This window comes from Dromiciops gliroides, chromosome 2, assembly GCF_019393635.1.
Source record: "Dromiciops gliroides isolate mDroGli1 chromosome 2, mDroGli1.pri, whole genome shotgun sequence".
Lineage (NCBI taxonomy): Eukaryota > Metazoa > Chordata > Mammalia > Microbiotheria > Microbiotheriidae > Dromiciops > Dromiciops gliroides.
The window spans coordinates 60,252,320-60,273,934 of record NC_057862.1 but is presented as its reverse complement, the minus strand read 5'-3'; the positions used below and the strand labels follow the sequence as shown (position 1 = coordinate 60,273,934).

Below are 21,615 nucleotides of genomic sequence, written 5' to 3'. Positions count from 1 at the left end.
CAGTACAAGCTCCTTCTCATTGGCTGATAGCTCTCATGATACCCAGGAGATCTTCCAATGGGCTATTAAGTCCCAGAGTAGGCTTCCCAAAGGGAATGACAGAGAAGGCCAGCAGGCCAGAGGCTAACCAGCCATAGTCTCTCCGCCGGCCCAATGCCAGTTCCTCTAGAGGTCGTTCTAGAGGGATGGGAAGGGAAGGAGAGATGCTTAGGGAGGGAGTAAAAGGAATAGACCAGAACAAGAGAAGGGAAGTGGAGACAGGTCCCATCTGGCCCAGATCCTCCTTGATCATACACACCTCAGGGAGCACACATCGTCAGCGTTTCAGTTTTCAATGAAAAAAAAAATAATAAGAGAGACTCCAAGTCTTCTTTGTTATCATTTGGGTTTAAAGAACAATCTGAAGGGTGTTTTGAAAAAAGTGAAGGGGAGGAAATAACTGGATTACATGGATTAACAGCAGGATACACTGTGGAATAACTTCGAGGTTTTTTTCTCCCTTCAGAAAGGAAAACTGTTTTCTATTCTTTGCGAGAACATTAATGCTCATCTGGCTTTGAGATGGGGAGTACAGCCAAGACAGGACCCGGGGTTAGAAGGGGGAGAATTGTCTCTAGCATTTCCCCTCAAATATAAAGCAACCCAGTCTAAGCTAAATCTGATTTGGTCCTCACTTTCAATCTCAATTATGGAAAACCCATGCAAAATTGCTTCCACATAGAGAAACAATGCATTAGCTCTAGAAGAGACCTTAGAGTTCGTCTAGTCAAACATGCCCCTTTGACAGGTGGGAAACTGAGGCTCAGAGAAATAAGAATATGCCCTAGAACGCAAACTCTGGACTTTGAGGAATGTTAAACCAGCCACACACCATGTAAACGGAATGTCTCTATAAAAATACATCATGGCTGGAGGAGAGGTCAGAACAGTACAGACTCCTTCCAGTTCTGTTTTGTCTCCAGAGGTCACATGCTATTTACAGTATCACTATTCTCTCTCTCTCTCTCTCTCTCTCTCTCTTTTTGGTGAGGCAATTGGGGTTAAATAACTTGCCCAGGGTCACACAGCTAGTAAGTGTAAAGTGTCTGAGACCAGATTTGAACTCAGGTCCTCCTGACTCCAGGGCCGGTGCTCTATCCACTGCGCCACCTAGCTGTCCCCATTATCACTATGCTCAATCAATATAAGGCTCTCCCCCCCCCCCCAAATCCAAGGCATTAGGATTTCATGACTAGATTCACTTTCCCTGGGAAGTCAGTCATGTCCAACTCTTTGTGACCCCATTTGGGGTCTTCTTGGTAGAGATACTAGAGTGGTTTGCCATTTCCTTCTCTAGCTCATTTTACAGATGAGTAAACGGAAGCCAACAGGGTTAAGTGACTTGCCTAGGGTCACACAAAGTAAGTATCTCAGACTTGATCTGATTTGAACTCAGATCTTCTTGACTCCCGGCCTGGCGATATCTACTGTGCCACCTAGATGCATGTTCATCTCCATTTTACATATGGACGGAATGAGGCATGGAGAGGTTAAAAAATCCATACATACTACAGATTCCTCCAATACAATGCTGACCAAGTTGACACCTCAGTCTCTTTCCTGATACCTGCTTGTGCCCTGGGGAAACACTGCCCTTGATAGGTAGCAACAAGATGTCTCCAACCAGCCACCATAATCTTAGTCTGTATGGTGCTCTGCAATTTTTAAAGTACTTTCCGGTTTGTTGTTGCTTTTGATCAAAATAATGCTAAGAGGGGCAGCTAGATGGTGCAGTGGATAGAGCACCGGCCCTGGAGTCAGGAGTACCTGAGTTCAAATCCGGCCTCAGACACTTAACACTTACTAGCTGTGTGACCCTGGGCAAGTCACTTAACCCCAATTGCCTCACTAAAAAAAGTTTAAAAAATTTTTAAAAATGCTAAGAGCATTTCCAAATAAATAAAAAGAAAATTTAAATAACTAAATTTATAAAATGAAATTAACAAGCAATAAAAGAACTCCCAAAGCGGGAAGGGAGAGGGAGGAACCAGTACTGGATTGATTTACAAATGCACTCTATCAAATATACAAAGAATAGTTCATTTCAACACAACAATAATAGTAGTGAGCATTGATATAGCACTTTAAGGTTTGTACAGTTCTTTACATATATTATCTCATTTGATTCTCACAACTCTATAAGGGAGGTGATATAATTTTTCACATTTTACACATGAGGAAACTGAGGCAGACAGAAGTTAAGTGAATTAACTAGGGTCACACAGCTAGTAAATGTCTGAGACAGGATTTGAACTCAGGTGTCTTTTTTTTTTTTTTTTGGTGAGGCAATTGGGGTTAAGTGACTTGCCCAGGGTCACACAGCTAGTGTCAAGTGTCTGGGGTTGGATTTGAACTCAGGTACTCCTGACTCCAGGGTCGGTGCCCTATCCACTGCGCCACCTAGCTGCCCTCTCAGGCATCTTCTTGATGATAAATCCAGAGCTCTATCCACTCCCCCACTAAATAATCTCAACCTCTACTAAACTTCTCCTCTGATGCCTAATTGGAGTACTGTTGTAACCTTGGATTCTCGAAGGCCATGCCTTCAGAAAGAACTCTGGAAGATTTTGCCAAGATGGAAAGGCTTTGAGTAAGGCACAACTTATGTGATCCCAGTCTAGGTTAAGTTAATTCGGTTTGGGTGGTTACAGGGTACAACTCCCTAGTGGATAGAATCCTAAATGGAGTCAGGAAGATGTGGGTTCAAATCCCAATTGGATACTTATTAGCTCTGTGACTTTGGGCATATAACTTGACCTCTCTGAGCCTCTTATCTTATGTCTAAAATTGGTATTGTAATAGCATCTCCCTCCCCACCCCCAGCCCCCTGCTCCACAAGGGTTTAGTGAGAGTTAAGTTTTGTAAGCCTTATTAATACTAACTATTGTTGTTATTATTATAAAACAAAGCAACTTCCTAAAAATAAAATAAAATAAAGCAACTCCAACCCAGAGAGGTCCAGTTACATGCCCAAAGTCACAATAGAACCAGGACTACAGAATCATAGGATGTCAGTCCTGGAAGGGACTTTTGATATCCTCTCACTTTACAGGTGAGGAAAGTGGGTCACAGAGATATAGCAACTTGCTGAAGGTCCCCAAAGGGAGTAAGGGCCAAAACCCAGATTCCAAACTGATTTTTCCGGCCCCTGATACAGTGTCTTCCCATAACATGTCTGTTCTTTACAAGTTTTTTTTCTCCCCCTCTGGAGGGGCATCACCATCATGCACAAAACCCCAAACAACTGACCACTAGGATGTGCTGGTAAGCCAAAAATGCCCATCCCCCACCCGCTCCAGTCTGCCCAATAGGCCTTCACTGGTTTCCCAGTAAAACTGCCTCCCCATCCCTCCCCATCACTTTTTAGTAAATGTAAGTTACCAATAACCTGGCTTCCTCCCAGAACTGTCTAGAGAAACTGGTTAGCTCAGAACTGCTTCTGTAGGCACTGCATATGCTCCTCCTTGCCCTAGAAAGCCCAAGTCTGAAAATCTTTCAGGGAGGCCTCTGGGAAACAATAAGGGAGGTGGGGTTGGGGGAGAGATCCAGCATTAGCCAAATCACTTGTTGAAATGCTGCTCCAGTCTTGGGCGTTGTGAACTTGATTTATGTATGAAAAGCGAAATACAAACAGCCCAGGCTTTACCAATGACAGATAAGTTATTACAGACACTACTTAACAAACCACAATGTCACCCCCTGAAACGTCTTTGCTAGAAGCAGTCTCACCTTTCCCTGGAAAACCCATCAGAATGGGATATGGTACAAACACTACAGAAAACTCCCTTCTCATCTTGAAAGCATCCTTTGTTTCTGTGTGTGTGTGTGTGTGTGTGTGTGTTTGTTTATTTTCCACTTTAAAGGCTCACATGCCACAGTAAGATTTCTGAATTCACCTCCAACCTCTCATTCCTACAGGAAACCAACCCACAGGACTCCACGGAGAGTCAACCAAGTCTTACCCTCACCCAATTAACCTCTGAGGAGCCCCCAGGGTGGCCCAGAGCTGCAGTCCTGGAAGCCAGCTGTAAGAGACCTCAGCTACCTGCACTTGGGCTATACGGTAGGCAATGTACGCACCTACCTAAGCTGTATGATCTTAGAGGGGAAGAAACCCACATACCTACCCACCCCCAATCTTCTCCCATCTACAATTCCCTTAAATAGAGAAGATAAATTTTCATTATACTCTGAAAGAAAACTAGCTAGAGGTATAAACTCCTTCTGGGGAGGGAATGTGATGGTTGAAATCTGGAGAAACAGATAGCAGAGTCTTCCCAAAGAACCAGTTTAGATGGAAGAAAGGTGTCAGAGTACTCTGGTAGCCACAGAGAAAAGAAAAAGCCCAGGGGGCAGCTAGGTGGCCCAGTGGATAAAACACCGGCCCTGGATTCAGGAGTACCTGAGTTCAAATCCAGCCTCAGACACTTGACACTTACTAGCTGTGTGACCCTGGGCAAGTCACTTAACCGTCATTGCCCCACAAAAAGAAAGAAAGAAAGAAAGAGGGGGGGGGAAGGAAGGAAGGAAGGGCCCAGAAAAGGAAGCCAGGGGCAATGAAGACAAATGATTCACTTTATAACTTTGCCAGTCTGTCCCCCATCAACACTCTATGCATGGGGTGGCTAGGTGGCACAGTGGATAAAACACTGGCCCTGGATTCAGGAGTACCTGAGTTCAAATCTGGCCTCAGACACTTGAAACTTGCTAGCTGTGTAACCCCCATTGCCCCGCAAAAAAAACAAAACAAAACACCCTATGCACACCTTGGTGGCACCTTCATAATTCTTATTCTTCAGCAGCCTACCACCATTAATTACCTTAGTCCCCTAAATGTACATTATTCAGCCCTATATTCCAAAGTACTTCCCATTCAGCATCTGATTTCAGCCTTTTACTCCTCCACCTTCTCCCAGATGTACCAGGGATCCAAATCAGGAGCAGCTAAACTGGATGTGTGTGTATAAAGAGATGTACCACCTTTCTGGGCCCTGCTCTCCCCCTTCCCACTTTGGGAAAGACCCTTTGGTCTTTGGCCACTAGCATGTCTTTTGGCACTTGGAAGTAGGCAACTGAAGGACCTGCCATCTGATAACCCTCCCTACTCACCAGAATAAATGGGAAGAGAGTGGTGTTTTTTCACAAGAAACCAGTAAGGAGGACATTTAAGTTCTGTTAACTCCCCCAAGTAGACTGTCCCAAGCCAGAAATGAAAGAATGGATATTGTTTCAATGTAATGGCATCAGGAACCATCAAACAGTGAGTTGAGTGGTGACCCCGAAGTCAGAAGAGACCTGACTGTGAATCCCACCTCTGAGAAGGAGGAATTGTTAGACCCTGGGCAGCCCTAAGACCTAGGCAACTCTTAAGTTACAACTACTATTCCCACCCCATTGAAGGTTATCCACCCCCGACAAAAATCACACATCCATGCTGTGCTGATATTACCATGTCTAAAAAACTTTTAAATCCATGGTGGTGTTTGATGAATCACTCCCTAAGGATTTATTGAGCACCCACAAAAAGGAAAAAAAAAAAGAACCAGACACTGCCCTCAGAGAGCTTAAACTTCACAATAACCATGTGAGGTAGGTAGAGAAGGTAGCATCATCCCCATTTGGTGGATGTGGTGAAATGGAATTGTCCAAGGACAAACAGGGACAGAGGGGTCAGTTGTTCTGACTCACCATCCTCATTTAGAAATCCATCGTCTTAAGGCATAGCTCCTGTCATTTACTTACCATTTCATGAGTATTATTCTAGGCTTCTCAATTAGAGTATAAACTCCCTGAAGACAAATATCGTATCTTCTCTTCATTCCACATCCCTCTATAGCACTTACCATAGTGGCATACGTACATAAGGACTCTGCTGGCTAAGTGATTGAAGGCCACCCACCCACAGCACTGGGGAATGAGCAAGCCAGTCCAGTTGTGACTTGATGCCAGAGGTCAGGTGAACAAAGGGTCAGGACTCGATCAAAGGTTCTACGGGGCTCCAAATTGAACCGTCCCACCCGTCAGCAGGCTGCTTAATCCCACATCTCGCCTTGATCATCCTCACCCTCACCCCCACCTCCACCTGATAGTTCTAATGGATCTAGTAAGAAGCTGATATTTGGGCAGCTAGGAGAGATGGGAGGAGAAAATGAGCAAAGGAAAGGGCACTGAAAGAAAACAAACCCAATTCTTTTGGTCAGTTCCCCTGGGGAGACATACCCATTTATCACTGGTTCAAGCACTTCGATTTATTCCTACTGCCCTACTATATTATCTCTAAAAGCTGTTCTGAAATTCCCAAGTGGTGGTTGGGTGGGGTTGTCCTTTATAGATTCAAAGACCATAAGCCAAAAAAGATTTTTTTTAAAGCATATAGCTTCTTTAAGAGAACTCTCAAAGATTAGACGGGGTCAAATGTGCCTTCTTACCTGCCCAAGGCTGCCGCCAATTAATATGTTCCCAGAGCTCCTATGTCAGGAGAGAGATGGAGGTGGGTCCAGGAGGTGCTGCAGAAAGAGAGCTGTGCAGCCTGCTCTGTCCAAAAGCCTTGGATTTCCTAGGAGAAAGAGAAAAGAGTGGAAAGTGAGCTTCAGAGTCCTCCAACCCAGCCAGGCATAGCTAAATCTGGTATAACTCCACCTTCCCAGGCACCGTCTGTGCCCACACTGGACACCCGCTTGCAGCTAGTTACAGCCGGACAGGAGAAGTGGGCCGGGTGATTGTGAGTGAAAAAACCTCCAAAGCCCAGGAGGGAAGAAGGAATTGGGCGCCTGGGTCACTCTAGGCAGAAGGTTGTGTTGGGATTCTGGCACGGGTCTATGGCAGGGAGCAAGAATGTGACCTTGAAACTAGCATTCTCCAAGCTATGAGTGGCTCTGATGAGATTTCTGGGGATGCTCACTGTTCTCGCTCCTGTCCCGCCTTCCTCACCCCCTCTTCTCTATTTCTGGACCATGGGATATGGGTAAATGAGAGCAGATAGGGAGAGATGGTCCAAAGACCCAGAAAGCATGACATGGTGATCCCTCATTCATCCAATATATATTTACTGAGTCACTGCTATATGTGCCATGCTATGAGGGCTAGAGAGGATGCTCAGAACATGGTTCCTATGTCTCAGGAACTTACCAATCCTTGGTAAAGAGAGGCTAGACATAAGGAAACACACCGAGAGGCAGTCTGGTGGAAAGGATACAAAGCTGCTCTCAGAGCCAGCAAGACTACAGGTCAATTCCAGCCTCTCACATGGTCAGTCAATAAGCATTGATTAATTGCTTAAAATGGGTCAAGCATTGTGTAGGTTGAGTAACCTTGGGTGAGTCATAAAACCTCTAGGTGCCCTAGGCTAGAGGTATCAAATACTCTCCCCTCCCCCAACACTCCCCTGTATAGCCAAATGATATCAAAATAGAATTGGAAAATGGTTAACAAAATAAATAAAAAATATAATAAAATATAAATAACATTAAGTCAATACGTGGCCTTATCTTGCCCCTGGATCCAGATGACTATGGAGGAGAGAGTGAGGCTGGTGACTTTGCACAGCCCTCCCTCACTTAAATTCAATTCACTGCAAGTCATGACATCACCCCAATGTCATAGTCCTCTTTGAGAATGAAAGACAAACAACAACGTACAGATTAGTGGCCTCCCCCACTTTCTATTTGGCTTTAACACCACTGTCCTAGGCATCTCTCAAAGACTATAAATTGCTGAGGAGATGGCAAACTGTATTGGTAAAGGGGGTCTCCTCCTCCAGGAGTTCCCTACACCAATGATGGTCCAGTCCCTGACACCTAATATGTGGCAGAATGTGTTGGCCTAAGGGAGGTACAAAGAACTGTGGGAATACAGAGGGAGGGGTTACTTCTAGCATGGTTGGAAGTAGGTGGAATAACATCAGGGAAGGTTTCATAGAAGAGATGCTAGTTCTTGAGGGACTGGTAGGACTTCAACAAGCCAATATGAGGAGAGGGTATTGTAAGTCAAGGATAGAGCATTAAAAAAAAAAAAGTGGGGGGGGGGGCGGCTAGGTGGCGCAGTGGATAAAGCACCGGCCCTGGATTCAGGAGTACCTGAGTACAAATCCGGCCTCAGACATTTGACACTTACTAGCTGTGTGAACCTGGGCAAGTCACTTAACCCCCATTGCCCTGAAAAAAAAAAAAAAAGTGGAGAGGGGCAGCTAGGTGGCGCAGTGGATAGAGCACCAGCCCTGGAGTCAGGAGGACCTGAGTTCAAATCCAGCCTCAGACACTCGACACTTACTAGCTGTGTGACCCTGGGCAAGTCACTTAACCCCAATTGCCTCAGCAAAAAAAAAAAAAAAAGTGGAGGCAGGAAACCACATAACATGTTGAGGGAAGTACCTTTCAGTCTGGCTAGGGGAGGAGAAGGTGGATCTGGAAAAGCAGATTTGGGCCAGATAATCCATGGTCAGATGTTTTTGCAGTTACGGGCAAGTCTGCACCCTGATGGGGCATCAACAGCAGTTGGGCCTGACCCTCAACAGGGCCAGGGGTTAGCGGGCAGGAGGAAAGCATGCTTAAATCCTGACCTTGCCTCCAAATAGCATGGCCATTCAGGGAACAGACGGGAGAAGCTCAGATGGGCAACAGCAGAGAGAGGTTGTACCTCGACAATGTCTCCCACAATGTGACTGTGCTAGATTTGCATTATATATGCAGTCCATACCACAACAGGTACTGCCTAAGCCAATGAACCCTACTCACTCGGGACCCGGAGAGTGATAAACGGCTAACCCGGAACAAGACAGAAGTCAGTTCCTATGATTCCCAAGCTCTAGGGTTGCTACTATTCAAGTCATCTTTCTCCTCTCACTGGAAGGTTTTAGGGAAGGACCAGCAAGTAGCTCCCTCACTTCCATGAGGGATGGGAAGATTCAACAGAAGCAACCAGAAACCCATATGAGGAGCTGCCACAATCAAGAGTGGCCGCCCAGCAGAGGCCAGGCCTCCAGTGAAGTTGCCAAGATGTAACACATGACTTCTTCCACTCTGAGAGTCACAGGTCCCATTGACCTGATTCTAGGGATGAGTGAAGCAGATGTTAACCCATGCCACTTCAGAGTCCTAAATTAACCTACCTATTTCCCAGCAGGCAAGGCCTAATATATCTTCCCAGATGCCAAGAAGTAGCTGTCAAGCCTTATGCTACTTCAAGGTGGGGGTCAGTTCCCTGCCTGTCCTGACTGCTTATCTCTCACCCCTCTTTGCCTCCCACCAACAAAACAAAACAAAACAAAAAATATACTGAAAATTAAGGGCTGCCCCTCAGTTGGAAAATGGCTAAATAAAAAAGTATATGGACACAATGGAATACTATTGTGTGTTATTTTTTTTTAAATGATGGCATTAGAAAAACCCAGGAAGACTTATATGAACTGATGCAGAGTGAAGAGAATAGAACCCAGAGAACAACTGATACAATAACAACATTTTTTTTTGTTTTTTAGGCAATGGGGGTTAAGTGACTTGCCCACGGTCACACAGCTAGTATGTGTCAAGTGTCTGAGGCCGGATTTGAACTCAGGTACTCCTGAATCCAGGGCCGGTGCTTTAACCACTACCCCATCTAGCTGCCCCCCAATAACAACATTTTAAAGACAAATAACTGAAAGACCTGGGAATTCTCATAAACACAATGCGCAACAAGGATTCCAGAGGATACATGGGAAAATACGTCACCCCCATCCTGACAGAGAAGTGATGGACTCAAGATGTAGAATGAGACATGCATTTGGGGGCATGACCAATGCAGGAATTTGTTTTGCTTGGCTATGCATATTAGTCACAAGGATTTTTTTTTCTTTTTCCTTTCTTTTTTTTTTTGGGGGGGGGAGAGGAAGAAAAAGGCTTGTTGTGAAAAAAAACAAACCCAAGGTGCTTTTAAAAAAAGAATATACATGGGATTGTATCCCCAGAGACCCCTAAAATACACCCCATCCTTTATAAACAGGACCACTCTAAAAGAGAAGGCAACAGATGGGGGCAAAATACTCAGCTTCTATTACAGGCTTGAACCAGAAACCCATATGCAGATGTCACTTCATCTCTCTGCCTCAGTTTCCTCTTTTGTCAAACCAGGCACTTAATAACAATGATGTGAAATAGATCTATCAGTTATGAGAATCAAAGGAGATAATAAATGGGAAGGCACTTTTCCACAAGCTCATTTCTTTATTGAGTCTAGTGACATAAACCCATAATAACTGACATGTACGGAATTGATTTAAAGTTTGCAAAGCCCTTCATAGGCATTATGCCATTTGAGACTCACGACACTTTTTGAGGTAGATCCTGAAAGTATGATTATTCCCATTTTAAAGATGAGGAAACTGAGACTCAAAGAAAGTAAAGTTATTTGCCTAGGTTCATACAATTAATTAGAGTGTCAGAGGGAATACTTGAACATAAGCATGAAAGCACTTTTTTTTCTGTTTTCTTTTTTTTTTTTTAAATGAAAGTACTTTTCAAAGTAATCTAGCCTCCAATCTATAGACAAATGTCTTCCACATCCAAATCCTCTGCTAGGCCTGCTAGGGGAATACAAAATGTAAGGCCAAGTCCCTGACCTTAAGAAGCCTGCAGTCGGGGCAGCTAGGTGGTGCAGTGGATAAAGCACTGGCCCTGGATTCAGCAGTACCTGAGTTCAAATCTGGCCTCAGACACTTGACACTTACTAGCTGTGTGACCCTGGGCAAGTCACTTAACCCCCATTGCCCTGCAAAAAAAAAAAAAAAGAAGCCTGCAGTCTAGAATGAGAGATGCCATATAATGCCAGGCAATAGATGTTTAGTGCCCAATGAAGAGTACAAACAAACTATTAGGAGAATTTGGAGAAGGGAGATAGCACTGTGGGCTGAAATGGCCTGGGAATCCTGCAGAAATGATACTAAGAAACTCTAAATCTTATGAAAATGAATGTTGAAATCTACCCTTACATGTAACTGGAAAAAATAAAATAAATGTTTGTTGCAAAAAAAAAAAAAAAGGAAGAAAGAAATGATACTAAGAGGGGCTGCTATTTGGCTGAGTGACAGCCAACAAGGAGTCACATGCAAGAAGGGAGAGAGGGAGAAGGGAGAGAGGGAGAAGGGAGGGCAGCAATGACCCTCCAAAGCCATCAAGTTCTGATGAATGCTTTTTGATGCTCATATCCCCAGAGGCCATGGCACTGCTCCATGGTTCCCAACATACCTGGCACTGGACAGGAAGTAGGAAGGAAGGGCCTAAGGAAGGGGGAGGAGGAGGAGGAGGAGGAGGAGGAGGAGGAGGAGGAGGAGGCTGTTTCACAGCAAAGGAGTGGGGGGAGGGACTCATTTTTCAGCAGGGGCGACGACATCAGTGAAATGTGTACTGTTCCTTCCTTCTTAATTATCTATTAAAATATAATATCAAGGGCGCCTGACAGTCTTACAATGGAAAGTCTCTCCCGAAACAAACCAAACTGCCAGCCGGAGCAAATTAAGAATTGTAATGCCAGACAGATGAATGCATTTGATCTGCTAAAAATCCCTCGATGTATTGACTGCACTAAGGCTGAACAGGGAGGGGAGGAGGCAGTCCTTGGCTTTAAGAAGCCAGATGTCCTCAGGTGTCTGGGCTTTGGGAACAGGGGAGATGGAAGGTCAACAATAATTTATTAGGCACCCACTGTGTACTAAGTCCTGTTCTTTGGAATAGGGATACAAAAGCAAAAGTGAAAACAGCCCTTACCTTCTCACATTTACGGTCTAAGTGGGGTGGGAAAAACACACGTATGTCTAGGGATATACCAAAGAAGAGCTACGAAATACACATAAGGTAATTTGGTGTGGAGACACTACAGCTTCAAGGGGTGAGGTGGGTTGGGGAATCAAGAAAGACTGAGCTTGAGCCAAGTTATGAAGGATACCAGAGATCCAAGAGTTAGATGTGAAAACGCAGAACATTCTGGGCATGAGGAGACAGCCAGTGGAAAGGCATGGAGATGGGAAATGGAGAGGAACTACAAGGGAATGGAATACTAGAGCTATTAACTCCCACACACTTCAGTGCTAGGGTTCTATAACCTCCTACTTCCCCCATCCTGAAGCTCTTCTTAAACATCTTCAAACTTCTGGTTAGGAAGCCCTCCCAAACATGGTCATGACGTTGGTGCCATGGGACTTGACAAATACTCAGTAACTGATAATGATACTGCCTGCCATGAACTAAGGGTCTTAGAAACCCAAGTTCAAGACCTAGTTTGTTCACCAACTCACTCTTGGTGCGAGCTTTTCCTCTCCAGACCTCACTCAACCTCCTTGCCTGGGGGCTGAGGGTGAACCGATGTTTTAAAAAGGCCCCTTGTAGTTGTTGTTGTTTTTTGGTGGGGCAATGAGAGTTAAATGACTTGCCCAGGGTCACACAGCTAGTAAGTGTCAAGTGTCTAAGACCAGATTTGAACTCAGGTCCTCCTGAATCTAGGGCCAGTGCTTTATCCACTGTGCCACCTAGCTGCCCCCCCCACCTTGTAGTTCTAATAACCTATGGTTAAATTCTGAAATTCCACTTTGGGTGAACTCCAGATCCCAGGACTGCATTCATTTGCTTCTGATTGTTATGATTCTTTGCAAATGTTCTTTTACTATTTTCTTTTCTTTTTTTGGTAAGGCAATTGGGGTTAAATAACTTGCCCAGGGTCACACAGCTAGTAAGTGTTAAGTGTCTGAGGCCAAGTTTGAACTCAGGTCCTCCTGAATCCAGGGCTGGTGCTTTACCCACTGCGCCACCTAGCTGCCCCTCTTTTACTATTTTCACACCCATAGGTCTTGCATATATCTCTATTAGGTTGACAGCATCCAAAGAACAGAGAGATCTTCTCCCTTCCTCTCTCTCCCCTCAGTATGCCCAGGATAGTGCTCAGAGTGTGGACACTCAGTCAGACACCAAGGTCAACAATAGTCATAGCTACTAAATCTGAAAGAACAAAATAAATGGCCTTCAAAATGCACAGTAGTTTCCTGTTATTGTTACTGCTCACCAGGCCTCCCCAACAGATGACCCTTGAGCCTCACCTATCACCCAAGAGGGTCAGCAAGAGGGAACTAAGAAGCAGAGCAGGAAAACAAGTAAAAGGGGAAAAAAAAGAGAACCAACAATGTGGATTCCTACCTACCTGGGAATGCCAAGATCTGGGAGGGAAAAAGAAGGGGCAGGGAGGAAGGGGTGGAGAAAGAGACAAGGAGGGAGAGGGAAGAAGGAAGAAGAGGGGGAGAAAGGAGGGAGAAGGAAGAGGAGGAGAGAGAAGGAGAAGAGACAGAGAGAGAAAAAAAATTGAAAGAAGGAAGAGGAAAACTCCTTGGAGATGGGTAACATGCTCAGGTGCCTCCACCTCAACACCCCGACCCTCCCCCCCCCCACAGCACTTCTCCACCCCTCCCAAGCATGTAATTGACTCTCCCTTGTGCCACCCTGGAGTGTTTTGCATTACTGGCTCTGGGTGGGCTAAGCTGACAGCAGATGTCCGTTCCCGGGCTGCTCAGCAACTGCTCTCTGAGACCCAAAAAAAAGCAATTACCTTTCTCTGAGCTGAACCGATTTCAACCAATCCCCTCCCCTTCACACTTCCCTGAACCATCCCTCTCTCCCCACCCCACCACAAAAAAAAAAAAAAAAAAAGCAGCTGGTGGGGGGGGAGAGGAAAAAACTATCAAGATGTTGGTTTAGTAGAAAAATGTCTCTCCTTGCATCCTCGATTTCTTTGAAGTGTGGAATATGTTTCTTTGAGGATGTAGGTTTAGATATTCAATCATTTAGCCTGCTAAACTGAAGACTGAAAAAGGAGGCGATTTCTTAAAAATATACGAAGTCGTATTAAATTATTGATAGCCATTAAACAGGGAGAAAAAAATTAAACAGCCCTCAGCTTTTATCAATCATTCATGCAGTTTCCACTGGGGTGTTTTCCTGGGCAGATATCACATAGCAGAGTGCAAAGAGTCCAGGTCCTACAGGCATGAATTCATTTGCTATGGATGGAAAAGGGGTGGGATTTCATCTCCCAGCAATTAGGAAGGCACTGAGAGAAGAAGCAGGGAATCAAAGGCTAGAAGGGGACCCCAGAGGTCATGGAGTCCACTGCTCTGCCTATATATCCATTCACCAACCAGAAAATCCCCCACATAAACACCACCCCCATACAAGAAGCTCTCCTGTCCTGTCCTGTTCTTAAAGGTTCCCTAACATTCACATTAGGTATTCAGCTCTCCATTTCTGGGTCCAACCAACCAAACTGATCAACTCTTTGGAAGTCCTTCCTTATGGATTACCTAAATACCTCATGCTTCGAGGTAGGGTGATAGGAGGGGATGGGTTCAGGGCATATCTCATGCATATGGGTCCAGGTCCCGATGCTCAAATCAATCTCAGGTCTAATAGGATGGGAATAGGTGACATAGGTTTCAACCTAACCTGTGGCTACAAGAACACAACGTGTCCTAGAAAAGACCTTAGAAATCAAGTCAGAGCACCCTCAATTTTAAAGAGAGAACAACTGAGAATAAACAGTTGGGGAACTGACTTGGGCAATTGCTGTGTAACTGATTTACCCAAGGCCACATAGTTCCTGGAAGTATCAAGCAGTGGACTCCACGACCTCTTGGGTCCCCTCCTAGTACTAGCATACACAGGTTCCTGACACCTGGTCAAATGCTACACCAGAATGTCTGACCTCGGCCTCTCCCTGGTTAAATAATGCTTACAAAGAAGTCCATAACCCTTAAAGTGTTATATAAATATCAGCGATTATTAGTAGTACTATCACGATTATTCCCTAGGCCATCACTACTTATCCCCAGTCTATCTATGTTGCCTCCTCGGTCCCTGTACCAACCTGAGCCTTCATATCATATTCCATGCCTATCACAAGCCCAGCTAACCTGTAACTTCAACTTCTTTCCTCAGGGGCTAGCAAACCTTCGCAAATACCAAATTCCCTATCCCCTTGCACCAAAATCCCAGGCAGAGACTTCACAGACAATGAGGCAAAACTGGGCTGCCCTTCACCTCTTCCCTCAGCCCCTAGGGCTCCATTGAACTCTTCCTCCCCAGGACACCTGATCCATCTGCTCCTGGGCTGAGGCTCTTCCTGGCTCCTCCACCCCCCCACTCCTCCAATGGATTTTAAAGGGGAAGGCTCCCACCAATCAGCAAGGCCAAGAGAGGATCTGAAGCAAACCCAGGTGGGGAAGAAAGCATTCATTGCAGCTGGGAACAGCGAGGTTCAAGGCCCCCCCCTCCCTCTCCTCACTAAGCCAGCCTGCACTGCATTCTTGAACCCCTTTCAAAAAAGCTAGAGTCAGGGAGGAGGCGTGCCAAATGCTGATAGCGCCCTAGCCGGGGGAAAAGCTGTTGTCATAGGAAAACATTTTGAAGAGTGTTTGTTTACAATCAAAACCTGTTTTCCAAAATAGCAATAATAATAACAATAATAGCCGAACAAACTTTAACTTCCATCCAGGATTGGACAAACCAAACTTCTTAGGAAATATCCCTCTTCAGTCAATATTAGGTATGGGGAAAGGAAAAGGGGAGAGGGAGGAGGAGTCTTAGTCCACTACTGAATTAGCTGAGTGACCTTGGGTAAGTCACCTAACAGCTGCCTCATTGGTGATGGGGGTGGGGGGGCAGGTTAAAGGTTCTGTGATTCTCTAGAATTGTTAAAATTCCTTTCATAGCCTAACTGAAGTTGAATTATAATAGTAGATCCTGATTCTCATTAGTGCCATCCCCCCAAAATGCCCCTGAGGGAAAAGGTTCAAAACGACACTTGGGCAGGACAGAGAAATCCTTCAAGCTATGGGTCACCAAGTGGCTGGAAGAGCCCATCCAGCCCATGACTGACACTGACTAAATGCATATGATGTTGGAAGTCTCAAAGTCAGTTGCCTGGGGTACCAAGATATTGATGATGCAGCCCCTGCCTGGAGGAGCTTACAACCTAATGGGGGAGGGGACAAATACACAAATAATTACTTACAGGGGAGGCGGAGGAAAGTCTGAGGAGATATCACTTTCACCTGGAGTCAGGAGGGAAGTTGGGAAGTCTAGGGAGATCTTAGGGGAGATCAGCCCAGGGGACAAGAGTCAGACCATTAAGGAAGGTGAGAATTCAACAGATGGAAACTAGAATAGGAAGAACATGGAGGTCAGTGTGTACAAAGGAGGGGAGATGGGATGGGGCAGGATTGCTTAGCTAGAAGATTAGAATGACAGGCAGAAGGCAATTTGGGGAGAGCCTTGAATATCAGGACGTTTAGATTTTATTTAGTAAGCAAAAGGCTTCAGAATAGAAAGATGTGATCGGAACAATCAATTTGTTAGAATGTGGGGAATTAAGGAGATAAAAAAATCAAAGACATTTGCCTGATTTTTTTGGAGCGGGAGGGAGAGGTCAAACTGGATTCCAAGGTTAAGAGTTTTAGGAACCTGGAAAGACAAAACAGAAAAAACATTTAGGGGAAGGGGCAGGTTTGGGGAGGGAGGAAGCTGAACTAGAATCTGGAACACCTTGAGCTTGAATTACCAGGAGAAAATTCAGGTGTTACCAGTAAACAGGCGGTCAGAAACAAGCATCAAAACCAACCCCATTCTCTAGTAAGTTTCAATCAGCAAGCATCCTGAATTCTTTCTTATAGCTAACTAAAGCCATCACTAACCGAATTTTAAGTCAAAGAGATTTTTCTCAGCCAAAAATAAACGAGAATACATTTTGGAGCTATTCAGTCGAATATGAAGAACAGGCTTAGGAATTCCCAGCCAAGGGCCAGCCACAGATTAATCATTATCATTTAGATTCTCAGACCACAGTGTTAATGATGCCAAAATCTTGGGCTTAAGCCATCTGTGAGCTTGGCTTCCCTCTTTTGTGTAGTCGCTCTGGACTGACAATCAGGAAGACCAGGGTTCAAATCCCCCCTCAGATACTTAGTAGCTGTGTGACCCTGGGCAAGCCTTTCTGCCTTCTGACTGCATTTATTATGGTCTCTGTACCTGGCAATTCAGGAAATTTAATGTGTAACTGTTACACTGTTTCCTTGTAGATATAATGCGAAAAAGTAGAAAGCAAGAGAAGAAACAAGCATTGATTAAGCACCATTTATGGGCCAGGCTAAGTTCTTTACAAATATTATTTCATTTGATCAGCCCTGGGAGGTGGGTGCTATTAGTATTCTTATTTTACAGATGAGGAAACTGAGGCAAGCAGAGGGTAAATGATTTGCCCAGGATCACACTGCTAGTAAGGCTCTGAGGCCAGATTTCAAATCAGAAACATGAGTCTTCCTGACTCCAGGCCCAGCACCCTATCCATTTTACCATCTAGCTTCCCTTAAACCTTAAATGTGAGCAGTGATAATTATTATTATTATTACAGATGAGGAAAATATAAAAGAGATAAAATTACTAACCCAAGATCACTCAGGTAACAAGTAGCAAAGATCCCTTTACTCCTAGCCAGGGCTTGTTCTCACATACCCCATATCCAGCGGGCATAATAAACCACTTTCTGGAGAATGCCTCTGATAACTGTGGTGCCCCAGGAACCCAAGGTTAGCTGAGCAAGAGGAATCTTCAGTGGTAGTACTGAAGTCAGGGGGCCCAGGGGAGATGGGAGGACATTGGGGAAATCTATAGGTTAGGGGCAAACTGAGGTCTCCACCCAGCCCAGAGACCCTGGGAACCCAGAGCTCGCCTTTAATGAGGTATCAGGGCCATTGCTCTGACCTAATTCTAACCACTCACTAATGGGCCTTTATTAAAGAGGAGTGAAAAGGAGAGTGGCATTTTTCACAGCTTGATGGACCAATTCCCTGGGCCAAGGAGCCCTGTCCTGACTTTTAGAGGAAGGGGAGGCTGGTCTAAACTGATTGGATTATAGGAGTCCAAAGGACTGATTGATCCCAGGGTCAATGGCGGTAGATATCAACAAACAGCACCACATCCTTCCTGGCACAGGCACAGGCGGGCTAAAGGTCTCACAGAACTTTCTAAGGACTGATGGACTTTGGGGGAGAGGGGGAAAAAGTTCTATCAGCCCCAGAAAGTTCATCTGGAGACCCTAGGAGGAAAGGTCTCTCTTTCTCTTTAGCAAAAATCGGGTTTTCTTTATAGTAATAGTAACAACTTGAGCTGATCTCTGTCTTTGCCATAGAACATTTCCTTCAAAGAAACCCTGTGAAGAGGATATGGTTAGTATGATTATTCTGCTATGGCTACCAAGGAATTCAAGGTTCAGAAGAAAGTGATTTGCCCAGGGCCAAGATTTGGATGCACCTCATCTGACTCCAGGTTCAATACTCTTTCCCCACTACACCACGGTGCCCTTTGGATCCGTGCCCCAAAGTACCCAGGAAAAATGCTTTGCATATTTATGATATTTGTGAATGAATAAATAAGTGAGTGAATAAATGAATGAGTAGATGCCTGTAGGGAGCACAGTCTAGGTGTACAAAGCTATAACTGAGGCTGCAAACACCTGGATACTCAGTAAGTGCTCCCTCCCTGTCTGTGTACCTTCTTTCTGAGACAGGGCCCTGTAGGGTCAGGAAGTGAAGACTTTAAACTTCTAGCAAGGAAAGAAGTTGAGGTTATTCTCTAAAGAAAAGGAAAAAAAAAAGAGCAGGTAGGTGGTGCAGTGGATAGAGCACTGGCCCTGGATTCAGGAGGACCTGAATTCAAATTTGACCTCAGACACGTGACACTTAGTAGCTGTGAGACCCTGGGCAAGTCACTTAAACCCAACTGCCTCACCAAAAAAAGAAAAAGAATAAAAAAGCATCACCTCTCTCCCTTCTCTTAGCCTTTCTCTTTCCACATAAAGCAGCAAGTCAGACCATCTAAGTAATAATAGCTCATTTCAGCTACTACCTAGACAAAGACCTTGGGCAAAATTCTTTCTGTCCCAAGGCCTCAGTTTCCCCATCAATGAAGGAGAAAGAATAATCCTCTCTTTCTGCCTATCTTAGTTCAAAAATGCCTGCTCTGACATTTGCTAGCTGTATGACCACAGGGAAGTCAGTCACCATCTCTGAGCTAGACTCCATTCCCTCCTCTGTAAGGTGGAACTCCAAGTCAACTCAGCAGGCTTCCCTAAAACATCTACCACGTGCAAAGCCCAGGGGACACCAAAACAAAATAATTCCAGCCCATAAGCTCTACCACACATCATGCCTGAAGAATGGTAGGTAGGGTGTTGGGCCTAGCAGAGTTCAAATTTAGCCTCAGATATTGGCTGTATGACCCTGGGCAAGTCACTTAAATCTCCTTGCCTCAGTTTGTTCATCTGTAAAATGAGTTGGAGAAGGAAATGGCCAAGGAAACCCTCCATGGGGTCATGAAGAATAGGACATGACTGAAAAGAAACAACAACAACAACAACAATGTCCAGCATACCAACAAAAACACAGGTCTAGTCATTCCCCCGCCACCCCCTAAAAAAATCACTATCATAAGAGAGTTTATTAGAATTTTCTCTCAGAGAGAAAGGGCACATACAGAGGAGGGCTTCCAAGTGTCCTTAGCCATGGGTGTATTACAAAGGATAATACTATAAAACAATATTGTTATCATTATAACACCTAACAGGGAGAGAAAAATAGTGTCTATAAAGAATAAGTATCTGCTATTCCTAACACCTCCCAAGCTACAAGGGAGACAATATAAGAAAGCTAGGCTCACTGGACTTGGGACTCTTGGCTCTGACACTCTACATGTGTGACAAGAGATTTATTTCCTCTCTCCAAACCTCAGTTTCTTCCACTGTAGAGCACAGAGATTATACATGCATTGCATTGTGGGGAGGAAAGCCTTCTGAACCCCATCAAGTGCCATCTATATAAATGGGAGTTATTATCATGACCATCACCTCTCAGGGATGGTAGAAAGACAGAAAATGGACAAAGAGCCTCGAATTGCAAGGGTCAATTATCAAGACACAAACTCATGCAGGAATTCTCCGTGCAAGAAGACCCTGTGTGTTCTTAGCCACACAGGGTCTTTTGTTAGCATGCATGAAACGGGTATGTTTTCTGTGCAACCAAAATGGGGCTTATGCATATCCTAGTCTGCTGTGGGAGCTCAATAAATATTAATTTACATTATCACGATGAATAATATTGCCCCTCTAAATGGTTCAAGACTTGAGGTGCCCTTATAGGCTACAGACTTTTCTTGGCATCTAGCATATATACACATCAGCCTGATTCAATTGAAACACACACACACACACACACACACACACACACACACACAGAGTCACTCACACATGATATCGAGAAGCAGGGCTTGCCATCTGCAGAACCCTCAGCTCTGAGGAGCCCACTAATGTAGTCAGGCCCTTCCAAAACAACCCAATAAATCAGTAGGCGCTTGCCGCAAACGTTTAAATCACTGTCCTAAAGTCGACAGGCGTTTTGCACTAAAATACGAGAATCACCAAGCAGGCTGGGCTCTTTACCCAGCCTGAGCAGCCTGGTATCATTTATTTCCCCCACCCCAGTACGCCTCAGCCAGTCAGCTGAACTCCCTTGACCCAGCCTCACTCAATGGCTTTTAGCTTGCAGAAACTCAACAGGGATTTCTCTTCCTTCTTCCCCCTCCCCCTTTATCCCCACTCCCGGCATTTCCCCCATTTTTCCTGACTAGATGGGAGCTAGTTAACTCATGCAGTGGAATGAACATTAAGGGGAGACATTACCCATGGGTTCAGGTCTGTCCCCTCAGGCAAATCAATCAGTCTGGCTGGACCTCAGTTTCCTCATCCATTAAATAAGGAGATTAGACTGGACCAAGGCTTCTTTACTCTGTGTGTGTGTGTGTGTGTGTGTGTGTGTGTGTGTGTGTGTGTGTGTGTGTGTGTGTCTCCAGACAGGCCCCTAGGGCAGCATCCTGTGAAAGCCTCTGGACCCCTTTTCTGAATCCCATTTGTTGCCTACGTACATGATCGAAGGAAATGCTAAGTTTCAGTTAGAGGCTAGTAAAATGTTATTTTTTTCCATCTATAATTCACAGACACCCCCACCCCCAAATTTATCCATGGTGCCCAAGGGGTTAAGAACCCCCTGGACTTGATCTCGAAATTTTCTTCTAGCACCACTATTCCAAAGTTCTAATAAACATCAACCCTAAAATGGATGGGGGGGTACACATTAAAATCATCGTCAAATAAAGAGATGAACGTGAACCTTTCAGGCAAAAAGGCCAATTCCTCAAAAGTGAAGGGCTGAAGCTGTTGGCAATAGCGTGACCTAATATTTTCCTACCTTCTGTAACTAGTCGATTTAAGGAGGTTGCCTCCGCTCAAGCCATGCATCTAGGACCCCCAGACCAGCTAAAAAGGGAAACTGATAGATTCTCTCGACAAGGAGCTAATGGAAAGGACATCAAGGGAATCTGTAGGTCAGGAGCAAACCGAGGTCCATCTGTCATCTCCTCAAGCTGAGGCCTCATACCACAGTAAAGGACCTTCAAGGTCATCCAGTCGGGACCTATCACTGTACAGATGAGGACACTGAGACCCAGACAACTGAATGGC

The 21,615-nt window shown here is 44.9% G+C and overlaps 1 protein-coding gene across 6 annotated transcripts in view; it reads right to left on the bottom strand.

Annotated features, from left to right (window-relative positions):
- The window catches only part of ZMIZ1 (zinc finger MIZ-type containing 1), a 469,106-nt gene that overhangs the window by 383,519 nt on the left and 63,972 nt on the right, over nt 1-21,615 (bottom strand). For all 6 annotated transcript variants that reach the window (XM_043990032.1, XM_043990041.1, XM_043990031.1 and 3 more), the window contains exon 2: nt 6,468-6,595. The gene's annotated coding sequence lies outside the window, so the exon portion shown is untranslated. The remainder of the gene's footprint in view (nt 1-6,467; nt 6,596-21,615) is intronic.